Source organism: Cuculus canorus, chromosome 5, assembly GCF_017976375.1.
Source record: "Cuculus canorus isolate bCucCan1 chromosome 5, bCucCan1.pri, whole genome shotgun sequence".
Classification (NCBI taxonomy): domain Eukaryota; kingdom Metazoa; phylum Chordata; class Aves; order Cuculiformes; family Cuculidae; genus Cuculus; species Cuculus canorus.
This window is the reverse complement of record NC_071405.1, coordinates 50,471,880-50,484,582: the sequence shown is the minus strand read 5'-3', so window position 1 is coordinate 50,484,582 and position 12,703 is coordinate 50,471,880. Positions and strand designations below refer to the sequence as shown.

The window sequence follows — 12,703 nt, the reverse complement described above, 5'->3', positions numbered from 1 at the left end:
CACTTTGGGACACAGTTTCGTAGGCATGTGCTGGATGATCTTATAGGTCTTTTCAGCTTTAACGATTCTTTGATTCTATGATTCTATGATACCTGATATTTCAAAGGTTTTTCAACATGGGCAGTAATTTCTTTGGGGTTTGTCCAAAAGCTCTGACTAAAAAGTCCTGATTTCTTTCAAGAAAACAGAAGAAAATACCACCACCAAAAACTATTGGATGCCTTTCTCACTTTCAGGCACACACATAATTTCACGCTGGAAATCATCCTCCTGAAATTCTGTTGTCTGTGGTGATGCTGCTCACAAATGAACCAGAATCATAGAATCACTCAGTTGGAAAAGACCTTTGTGATCATCGAGCCCAACTGTACCTGTTCACTGTTAAACCACATCTCTAAGCATTTCATCTACCCGTCTTTTAAATACCTCCAGAGATGGTGACTCAACCACCTCCCCGGGCAGTTCCAGTGCTTGATAAACCTTTCGGTGAAGAAATTTTCCCAATGTCGAATCTGGACCTTCCCTGGTGCAGCTTACGGCCACTCCCCCTTGTCCTATCACCTGTCACTTGGGAGAAGAGACCAACACCCACCTCTGCAACCTCCTTTTAAGTAGTTGTAGGCAGCGGTAAGGTCTCCCCTCAGCCTCCTCTTCTTCAGGCTGAACCACCCCAGTTCCCCCAGCCGCTCCTCGCAGGACTTGCGCTCCAGCGCCTCCGTTCCCACGGCTGCGGGAGCAGCAAAGCGGACGGGGTGGGGGCAGCGGCCGCTAGGTGGGTACCGAGGGCCGATCCAGTGGACCCGCTCCCCAGCACCTTCTCCCTGCGGGGCTGACCTTCCCACCCACCCGGCTGACCTCGGGGTGCCGGGGGCGCAGCCAGATGTCCCGGTGCTGAGGAAGGACGGGACGGAACGCGGCTGGGTGATGCCATTAGCCTTCATTTCCTCAGGAAACGGTGGGAACCTGTGAGCAGCCCGCAGCCAAAGCCTTCGCGTTTAAACATTTGGCTAGGAAATGGAGCCTGGGATTCCCTGGCACCTCCCTAGGAAGCGTGCTTCTGCGGCTAATTTAGGCAAGCGGTGGATGGTGGTGGTCCTCCACGCCAGCCTGGCAGAGATGCGGGTACCCAGCCCATGCCGAGGGCGAGGTCCTCGCACTCAGGGCAGGATTCTGCTCCTCTCTGCTTCTCCACTTTTCACTCTTCACTCAGCGGCCACACAGTGATTCCCCCGGTACCTGCAAGAGGACGAACGCGCCTGAGAAGGGTAGGTTTTTCTGGAAGTCCCCAGAAATGACCCTGTTCATTCCCTCCAGAGAAGCAATCCTCAGAGCGCTTCTAACACTGACATTTGGGGAGCACAGAACAGAAGTCCTCCCAAAATGAAAATATATGGGATGTCATTGGAAAACAGTACTTTCTTGTTAAACTTTATCTGCTGAAGTGCTCTTCTGCCAAAAAGATCAGAGTTGATAAATCAGGAAGTTTTCAGTTTGGCAAAGGCAACTCTGCTGAAGCTGTGTATAACTTGATCCTCCAGGTCTGCTCTGTGGACTGCGCACGTAATCCACGCAGCAGCCAGATGTACACACGTTGTGTGTGTCGGTGTAAGGCAAGGGAATTAGAACCCAGGCAGAACCCCCAAACATACCTTTCTGTAAGGTTTAGTGCCAACATACAGTCCCTGAGCTTTCTTTACACAGAGACATGCTAATGCCACCTCTGTCAGGAGGCTATAAGCTTCCAGAAATCAGTCTGAAGTAGCAGTCTCCAAGGAGAAGGGTCTATTTTTACAGTGGTGATGTGGAGATGGCAATGCTGCTTTTTCTGGCAACACTGGAGAAATTATTCTCACCAGTATTGTCCACCTGCACATGACAATAATAGCTGATGACTCAGGATGACGGGCTTTGCAACACTTCCATATCTCTCACAGTTGAGTCACCGGCCGGGATGGGATGGGCCCAGTGGGAAAGCAATGTGCAGGATGTGTCTCAAGCACACAGCCAAAGCAGACGGGTCCTTTTTATGTGTCTGCCTACAGACCACAGGCAAATAAGGATGGTTGATGCGAGCCAGACTAACTTCAGGGCCTCAGAATGGCTGTGTTTCCTCTCTTGGTCTCTTGTACCCTCATCTGCAGGGAAGTGCAGCAGCATCTTCTGGCACCTTGGTGAGAAGGGTAGCTGAGGAGCGTAAACCAAAGAATGGGGCACAACCACGGGGATCATGTTTCCCCGTCCTCCTCCAGGCCCATGGAGAGTAGAGGTTTCTTTCTGCATAGACAGTGGATGGATGGATGCACTCAGGAGCACATTTACAAGTGCAAAGAAGGATGATTGTGTTTCCCAACACCTAGATCACCCCACTGCCCTCCACCAGCTCTGGTAATAGCTGTTGTTAGAGTAATGATATTGGAGTGTTTGCGATTCGTACTTACCTGAAACTCATCTTTCAGGAAAAGTCCTAAAGTAAATCTGTATTTGTTCACTTCTTTCACACTCTTCCCTGTTCAGGCATTATTTTTGGCTCTATACGTTGCATACAATGTATATGATATGTATACATAAAAGGTGTATACTTGTCCTAAGGATACATTTCTTTATCATAATGCGTTTGGCTTTCTTCTATGTTTTTTTTTTTTAGTGTCAAGGTTTTTAGATTTTTAATGTGTTATAAGTATATTTTCTGCAGTTCTCTCCTTTCATACATTTTCTCTTATATTGTCTAACTTCATTCTAACTTTGCTTTTCATCTAGAAATTGTACAATGGAAAAAATGCACTTCAGCATTGTGTTATGCTAGTGTAACAATTAATTCAAACATTCCCTCCATGAAAGACAGCAGAAAGTCTTTTCAGTATGTGGAAACTGAGGGCTCAAGTCTGCTTTTACTTATCCTGACACCAGTCAGGAATGACACCAACATGTTTCATCTGGGTGGAGTTAGAGGTGGAGAACAAGTCCTGGGTTTTCACATGCATAAAACTACACTTTTCGAAGTGTGAAATACTTCAGAATACGTCCTCAGATGACCCAGGCTCCAGGGCAGTGCACACAAAGTCAGCACTGGGAGAGGGAGGGCTGTGGGATTACCCTTCCTGGTTCTATAACCTCATAGCAAGGCAGGTATCTAGGAGTGATTGCATGCTGGAGGAACCCCAGTGGTGCCAGCACGTGATGCAGACCTTCTGGCAGTGTTGATGGGCTAGTTTGATCAGTGGTAGATGAGCTAGAGCAATGTGGAGCTTAGCATGAGCTCAGTTCCCATGGGCTTTTCCAGCTTTTGAGCCAGCTTTTTCAGCCCACACTGAGCTCCACGCTGTTGCAGCTTGCCTGCTCTGGATACCCACACTCAGAGGACTAACCCAAGAAGAGCTGTTGCCTTTGTGACTGCAACCTTGTGGCAGCTATACCTATAGGCAGCCTTGTGCGAGCAAAAGCATCCCCAGCCCATACTGTATTATACTGATACAGGACCTGGGGAGGATTTTGGCTAAGTAAAACTTCTCTGACTGTTATCTCATTTCTTACACTGAGGAACTTAAGGCTCAAATTTTGGGACTGCTGTCTCGCTCATTCAGCCTCTTGGAAAAGTCATCATTAAGGCTCAGCATCAGGAACACGGCCAAGCAAAGGATGGCATGTGTGACCCAGGCCAGCATGGAGAACCTTCTACCTCACTGTGTAAAGAGAAAAAGACATCTCAATGTTTTCGATAAAGGAAATGATGGGGAACCTCTTATGGTTTCTTAAGCAAATATGTGATTTTTCTGACTTTTTTTGTCCTTTGCTTATGTGATTATTCTTTTAAACAAATGGTTTCTATTCTGGTTCGATTTTAGGCTGCATTCTGGGATTTGCATTTTAGGCTGCATTCTGGGATTTTTTTGTTTTATTTTATTTGGATCTGACACAAATCTCTGATTCCAAGCGCCCCTGGGGTTAACAACATAAGGCAGCTCTCATTTTATCTGAATGGATTGGGCTGAACTGAAATGTAAACTTCGGACAGGCCAACTTAGTTCCCAGATGTTTCTGTCTGTGGGTTTTCAGATGGTCCCGCTTCCCAAAAGCAACTAGGGGATGGTCTCAGTGTGGCAATGTGGCCAGGAATTTTGATGTAATCCCTTGTATATGAAAAGGCAAGAATATTCATCAACCTTAAGTTATTCTTTGTGCAGTATCTATCCTAATTGCTCGTAACTAGCATACCACAAGCAAGGATCAAGTCTTTGTTCATAGGATCGATGTGTTTATTTTTTTTTTTCACAGAAATGGCAGCAGAGGCCGACTGCCTATACTAAGACACTGTCAAATAGCTGCATGAGCTTCTCAGGACAACCCAAGGAAAAAGCCCCTTTTGCTCAATTTCTCTCAGAATTTTCCTTGAAATGAAAAGGAACATATTTTGGGTCATTCCCCTGGCAGGGTTGTGTTTCAGCAATGTGGGGGCCCAAATAACAGTTACAGTTAGGCTTTAAGATGTCTTTTCTAAAGCAAATTTCATGTCTCTTTATCCCTGCCCTGGTCCAAGATATGGGCAGTCTTGCAGATGCTTGTGCCTAGGGCTAGCTCAGCCCTCCCTGCTCTTTCTAGGAACAAATTACAGCCCAGATCCCTGGGAATGGATAAGGTCTCACCAGCTGCCCCAAAATTACAAGAAGAAGAGAAGAAGAATTTGGAGAAAGAAGTTTTCCTGTCCCATTACTACAGACACAATAAAGATTACAAGTGGGAAGCACTTTTCGGTGATCTGTTTTGCTGGAGTCATCTCTGGCTGATGGAGGAGACCAACTGTCAAGACTGCTGAGAGCCTTTTGCAGCTTCATCACCAACCTGTGATGGGACACTGGGCTTGTCTTGTGGTCTTTTTGGTCTGTGTCTCCCAAAAATAAAGAGGAAGGGAGGCAATACTTCCCTCCTCCCCACCGCTGTCTCTCTTGTATATTCACAGAGCAGAGAGATCAAAGGCTTTCGGTGTGGGACACCAGGGCCAGCAGGGCACGTGATACCTCTCCAACACAGTATTTTTATTGGAGGAGTCACAGAAGGCATTGCAAAACTGGGGCTCCTTTTCCAGTTAACTGAGGTAAGGAGATGTTTCTATTACGGTGTAAGAAGTGTTTTTCAGATCCAAGGGATATCCCTCTTCCCAACCTCTTTCCTGTTCCATCTAGCTCCACTCAGCCCACCATGGTGCTGGTACAGTTTCTCCACAGCATATTGTGCTTGCTTTCTGCTGACTCCTCAGGGGAATCCTCGTGGCTGGCGGCAGAGAGACGTAAAGAAGCGGATAACAAATTTTCATCTTTTATCAGTAGAGCAACTGAGAAACAGTAGGAATGAATGACTTTTCAAGCTCTAGAATGTTGCCACCTGAAGTCCCAAACCCTGTATCATGATGGTTGTCTTTGCAAGATGCATCCCCAAACCGCAATCTTGGCGCAGCCTGGGAGCCACAAGGTCTCAGAGAGCAGAAACCTGTGACTGGCTCATGTATAGGAGGAGCTGTTAGGATTGCCACAAGTCCCACCTTTCTTTTGCAGGACAAGGACAAGCTGGCTGGGCTATGATAGCAAATCGATCACCTTATTTCACATGCAAGTTTGGGCTGATTGCCAGCCCAGCCCTGCAATATGTCCTCAGCAAAGTGGGAGTGGCCACCCCTCTACCAGACAGAGCTCAAGAGCAGCTGTGTGGTGCGTACATGAGGGCTGGCCAGGACACGAAGGGCAGGATCACTTTCAAGCCCTGCCTGTTTTACATTACTTGGATGAGGACGAGCAGCTGTAAAACAATGTCATTGCTTTTGCAGCCTCTTTGCATCACAGACAAACCAGAGCTTAAGGGTTTGGCTGCAAAAGTGTTGCTATCAAGTGTGTTTTCATGCCTGAACCTTGCTTTGTCCAACTAAATGAAGTATGTCTTTACCTCAAAGTTAGATTTTCTTATCTTGGTGCTTGCTTCAGTTTACCCACATCAGTCAGTGTCCTGCTTGCACTTTGAGCCAAATGTATGGGAGCAGAATCATCTAAAGGACAGCTACTTTAATATTTGCAGCCTGGCCAGGAATAAGAAATGTCAGACATCTTACAGAGAACTTGTGAGATATCCAGCTTATTTTCAAAGCAGTGTGGTTTGGAGAGGTTACTTCTGGCATTTTGAACAAACACCAAGAAAGCTTGGTGGCTCTCCTTCACCGAACTGGAGTTTGGCAGGCCTCCAGGAAGAACTGAGTAGGAGTCTATGTGGGATCAGAAAGGTTCAGGTGTCACAAGCAGAAACAAAGCTCACAAATCCAAAGCAAAGGTTGAGACAGGATTGTGTCTTTGAAATCTCAGCATAGTATCAGCTGATTTAGTGATGATGAGCGCAAAGGTCACCAGCCCACTAATCACTGTAAAATGCTTGTGCTATCTTTCAGAGGATGGCACAGCTTTCCCACTTACAGTCATACTGGAGGCTAAAGTACAGTGGTGAGATGGAGGCGCAGAGGTACAATCTCCACTGGCTGAACCTCTTTACAGGAAACAAGTGTTTTTCCTTCAAATGTTCAGGCTTTTTTTTTTCCCCTTCCTTATTTACAGGAATGGTGTTAAAGTGCAGTTATCCTCTGCAAAATGCTTATGCATAAATAGATCTTGCCCAATCTGATCCCCGTGTGCATTCAGAGTCAGACACGCTGACTTCAGTAGCCAAAACACTGTCAAACTGCTTTCTTACTCCTCTGATCTTTGCACAAATAACCAAGTGAAGCTTGAGCTCTCTTTTTTCCCTCAGGCATTGTCAACAGACTCGGGACTCACAGATGCCATCTAACATGAGAACTGCCCGGTCCCTGCCTCCCTCAAGGCAACTTGCTCAATCTCTTAAGCTGGGGGAACGATTTGGACTCTATCTGGATTCTGGCTCTGCTGCTGAGCCCAGTGAACATTGTAAAGATGCTTGGCAAACTGATGGTGAGCACTCTTCAGATTTTCAACTACTCAGACTGGGGAGCCAATTATTCAAAACCGGGGAGTGGGAAAAGTAAAGGAGAGAGGATGTTTGTACTGCCGGGCCTCAAGCCATAACACAGGTGCCAAATTTAGGACTATGGTCTCCTTAATGTCTCCCCAAGCTCAGTGGAGGAGTGTGTACATACAGCGTGGGACCCAGGGGTGCTGCCCATGCGGATGGGCATGTTTGTATTTATCACCTCCGTGTCAGGATGAGCGGAGGCATGCTCCGCTCCCCCCCTTCCACTCGTATCCTGTTTTCCCTGTGAAGGAAATCTGGGCAAGCAGGGCGGAAGAACACCAGGGGGGTCCCAGCAGCCATGGTGGGGCTTGAGCAGCAGAGGCAGAGCACACTGCTGCACACCTGCCCTGCAAGGCAGGTAGAGCCCAAGGGACTGCCCGCTGCCCAGGCCCCTGCTGCCCCAGGAGCCCCCAGCCAGCAGGCACCCACCATCATGTGGCTTCATCCCTAGGTGAGCGTGGGGACATCAACAAGGGCTGCAGGGCACAGGAGGTGACACATGCAAGGAGGTGACACATGCAAGAGAAGAGCCAAAGCGCAGGCACTGCCCCATCCAAGTGGACTTTTCTCGACTCAGTACTTTGCCTTCCAACAAACTGATCTCTCCTAACACTGCCTGTCCAGAAAAGTGATAAATACTGGTGCAGAGATGTTGTCAGCTCCCTGTATGGCAACAAGAGTTTACAGAAAGAACATTGCTGTGATAAGGGAAAAGATAATGGATTCATCATCGTGTCATCACTCAGGCTGAGAAGATGTGTGAAGCAAGGGACAGGGGTCCCTTGCCTAACAGATGAGGGACCAGGATTTCCAAAAGAAACCAGTCAGACTTGTAGTGATCCCTTCCAGTTGCTGGTGTCCCCAGCAGCCATGCTTGTCTCTTATGCTTGTCTCTCCAACTCCAATACTCACCTGTGAAGCCTGGTGTTACAGCTCCTTGCAAGATACCCACAGGCTGGAGCAGCCCTCCTGCACACCGAGCAAGTTTCTCTCCATAGCACAAGAACTCATATTTTGCACCCACTCTCTCACTCACAAGTTCCCAGGCTGAGAAATAACCCCCCCTGCATATGATACCTCTGGGTTTAGATGAGTGGGGGGACTCTCCCATAACTAAGAATTTTGTAGCTCATGCATATGTGTGTGAGATGTTCTGGGGTAGTCTGTAAAATCATTCTTTGGTTTCATTGACTGGAAAGTTAGGAGAGACTGACAAAGGAGATAGACTTAAGAAAGCCACCCCCTTCTCCATGAAGATATCCTTTTGTAGAATGACACTGGCATTTCTTACAATGTGTGATAATAATACTACACTTGACCAGAATTGTGGTGGAAGTGCCCAGAGAAGAAAGCACAAGGTAAGTGTAGAATATGTAGTGTGAAATCTGCTGTGAGCATCGAGAGAAAGCATGATCTGGGTGATATTCAGGCACGGGATGAGGTGGCAGAACACATTGGCTGGGTGGTGGCAGCAAACACTGACTTCCAAAATCAAACAGTGCAAGCAGGACCCATCCAAAAGGGAAAGCAAAGCAGAAAATGTGAGCCTATGGAACACTATTACAGACACTGTGCTGCATGGGCATCAAAGATCTCGGAAAGAGGCAAAGCAGAAGAAGTCTTTGAAGGGGGGAAAGGGTGATAACGAAACTGTGGGGGAAAGGTGAGGTAGTGGCTGGGGCTCGCTATTGAAGAAGTCTGTGTGATGTTCCCTGAAGTCTTGCAGGGTCTGAGGGTGCTTTTGGGAGTCATGGCAGAAGGAGGGATCTGGTTTCCATTCACCATTAAGATCTTGATGTGCATGAGAGGAGAGGCCACCCAATGGGAGGGTGGATTAACCCATCCAGCCCTGATGAAGATCTCAGCCAGATCCTTTCAGATTTTGTAGGAATATCCGTAGTGAGAGATATGAATAGAAACATCCAGCTCACCACCTTCTGAAGCTTGATTTTTTTTTAGATTTATCAATTTGTGTGCACAGCTGAAATCCTCAGCTGCTGTGACCATGTGAACCATGAGCCATAATTAAATCACAAAAGTCAGATATGCTGCCAGTAAGTTCATAAGTTAGCTAAATAAGTTCATGGTAATGAGGCACCAGTACCAGAAATTCATGGATAGATTTAGCTGTAAGCCAAAGAGAGAAAAACTTTCATTTCAAACGAATGACATCTTGATCACAGTTTGGAGTTGCCTGGGGTTGTGTTTGATTTCCAGAGGTGGTACAACAAATATGTTAATTTTTTACTTCAGCCTGATGAAATATCCATAATAGCTGCATACCCCACCCCCAGCAGCTGTGCCTGTGTCTGCATAGAAACAGGTCTGGGATGCTGTACACAGATGAGTATGTGCAGGAAGAGGGCTCTTCCACACAGGAAAGGTATTTTTATAAACAGGAAGTGTATTCTCCTAACGGATTTACTTCTGTGTCCAGTCCTGGTTTAGGTGGAACTGTCTGATCAAGGAGAAGAAAACAAGAAGCTCATTCATAAGATGGCAGAACAAATTAACATATGACAGAAGGACACATATCATCTTGTTTCTATTGTCAGTACTGTTTTCAGAGGGGGAGTTGTTCCACTCAGTTCAGTGAATTCACTTGAGTTGCATTCAATAATAAAAAATCACAAGGATGCCACAGTTTTTAAGTAAATGGCAACAATAGTAGTAGTGACAACATAACGTTTTGTTGACTTCCATAAAACAATTCCTGGCAAGTGGTGCTATATATCTGCAGGAATTTGCAGGACTGAGGCCAGACAACGCAACAACCAATGCATGAGTGCGCCCATCCCTGTTCAAAATGCTGTCTCCTCCTCTCTCATTCTGTTGTCCCCTGGAAAACTTTGGCCTTGCTCTGCTGATGTGCTGTGGCTTAACCTGAATTTTGTTCATTTTTGTTTTGGAAAGTGCACTTTTTGGATGCACAATGGAATGGAAGTAAGTGTCTACATCAGACGTAATTCAGCCTCTGATCTAGTTGTGCATTGCATCAGCTGGTTACATGCGAATGGCTCTAAAGTGGCATATGTTGGTGGCAGCAGCCACCCCAGCTGCAGGCTGTACCCTTAGTCTCCTCTGTTAACTTTGAGGTGAGTGCTTCCATAGCAGCGCTTACTGATGCTCGGCAGCCCTTGCTCCTTTGCAATGCATCAACTCTCGTGATAGCCTGCTGTGTCCCACGTGCATGTGTTGAAAGCTCAGCCAGTCTAAGATGCTGTGAGAGCAGGACCAGGGGAGAGGATAAGGTATGTGGTAGGAAGTGTGGGGAGCTAAGATTAAAAGGACAATGTATGGAAAGATGGCACAGGAATGCGGAAGGTAGGGATGCTCCTTTGGAGGTCTGGAGATGAGTGCAAGGAGGATTGAAGAGGGCCAGAGGGTCAGTACAGCAGAGGAACATGCAAGGTGGACTGGAGTCCAGAGGAGTATACTTGCTGCTCTCCTGGGCTGAATTTTTATACTATTTCAATGCATTGACAGGTGTGAGGAGGGAGGAGAGTTGCAATCACACCCTCCTCAGCCTCAGTCTGTAGTCTGACACACAACAGAGGCTGCTGCAGTTGCCACCCAGGTAGGGACACTACCTATTACAGCTCCTGACCTTGATGATACTGCATGCAAGTTGAGGAACTTGAGCTGAAGCATCACTGTGTATTGCAAACAAGCCTTACAAGGACTCCTGCAGCAATTCTGAGATGTGTAGGTGTACATCCACCCTCCCACTGCACAGGGCAGATAAACAATAGAAGTGTGAAGTATCAACTCCAGGGACAATTTTTCCAGGTGAAAAACTCAGGAGGAGATGCCACAGCTGTAAATAGGTGGCCACTGGGCATGGATATGAGTCTCAGGATGTATCCACCCAGCTGGTACTGCTTTAAACTAGCTTTCCTGGGTGCTGCCAGCAGTGGGGCAAAATCTTGATCCAAATGCCCTCTAGCATGGAAGAAACTCAGCTTGGACCCTGATTCGAAATCAGTCAAGCCTTTTTCTGTAAACTAGACCAAATCAGATGATCAGGTCTAAATCCTACTCTTCACTTTGGGTTCAAAGATGACCACAGGTAAATCTCGATTATACTTTGTCACTCTGTCCCTATCTTGCAACCTAACAAGCCTGATCTATATAACGATGTAGGAATGCGCAGGAATGTAATACAATGTTTGTTGGCACACATGTCCCTGCATGAACACAGGAATAATATGTACACAGCTTTACTGCCTGGTGATGTCAGAAGCACACTAAATATTTTTTTCTAAATAGAAATCTCTGAGAAAGGTTGGTCCTTTTGCTGCGGGAGAATACCTTTCCATGAAATGCAGATGTGACTGGAATGTGAAACAGCTTTAACTCATGCCACGACGGTGGTTTCTACCTCAAGCTGCTTCTCAGAGCCACTCTGAGAAGTCTGCCAGCCACTTCCAGCCCTGCAAGGGGCACATGTGATCTCTGGGCCATGAACCTTGCCAAGGATGCCTAGGCTGCTCTTCCAAAGCAGTTGCAAGTTTCAGCCTGTTTTGTCAGGCCAATTTCTTTATATCTGTTTATGTCTAAACCAGTTTCTGAATAGATGAGTTTAGTGGGAAGAACTACACATTTCTTACATAGTTCTCCTAAGTTCTCAGACTCTGAAGCTGTTTTCCAGGGACCTAGTGGAATCAGAAAGCAAAGCATATATTGCTGCATTCAGATTGAAACAGCAAATTATTTTCTTCGGCTTAGACCTCCTGATAAATCCTGTCTAGTTTGTCAGTGCACTTCCAAACCATGTTCGACAAAATTCCTTATGTGGTTGGGCCATATCTTTGGACATCTCAAAATCAGCAAAGTCCATGGGGTTGTGCTGGATTACACTCATCAGAAATTCAAGGGTTTTATCTTGCTGCTCTCAGCAGAACTGCAGAAGAGTCTGAGGCTTTGGGATTTGTAGATTTTGAAAAGCACCAAAATACTTCAAAAAGCAAAGCTGAAAGATTACTCATTGAGATGTCATTCACATATTTACACACTTGTCCCCTACAAAGATTAAAAAAAGGCATATAAATCAATTCTGGGTTAATTCTGCCCTTATTAGTAGCTGTGCAGTCCAGTGACCATCTGCTGAAGTGGACTGTGCAACGGATGTTGATCTTCAGTGCAGCAGAGTGTAGTGGGAGTTGTTCTGATTTTATGCTGATATGACAGAGCTGAGCACGGCTCTTCAGGACTTCATGTGCTGCTGGAGTAATTCACATAACGCCTGAGGGAGCTCTTTGGATGAACAGTCTGGGTAGATTTTGGGAGGGGTACTCTTACTACAGTAATGCTATCTTGCTTGTGGCAAACATCAAACCTAAGGTCCCAACATTAAAGACAGATGATACCACCCAGCACTGTAATGCCTAGGAGGGTAGCAGTGTTAAGAAATTAGGGGAGCAGCCGAGAGCACCTTTTATCAAGGGTTCTTAGCTATAGAGCTCTTTCTTCCTCAGTATGCAATGTGCCACCGCAGAACTGAAAATGCTGAGCAGTCAGGCTTGACAGCCAGAGGCCCAAAATCTTGGGGAGCAAACAGCCTGCCCCAGCCAAGCTGATGTTTCACCAAACTGCATCTCACTGAAAACACAGATTCCCTCCAGCACTTGGATTTTCCTCTCACTGTTACGTCTCTCTCATGTCATGACAGCATTCAGTGGCT

General features: G+C 46.4%; 1 long non-coding RNA gene across 1 annotated transcript; it reads left to right on the top strand.

Moving 5' to 3' along the window:
• Positions 1-696: 696 nt before the first annotated feature.
• LOC128852257 (uncharacterized) lies at positions 697-10,792 on the top strand. Its single transcript, XR_008449987.1, has 4 exons — positions 697-1,265; positions 4,955-5,089; positions 6,781-8,378; positions 9,458-10,792. It is a non-coding gene; the product is annotated as an uncharacterized LOC128852257 (long non-coding RNA).
• The last annotated feature ends 1,911 nt before the right edge of the window (positions 10,793-12,703 follow it).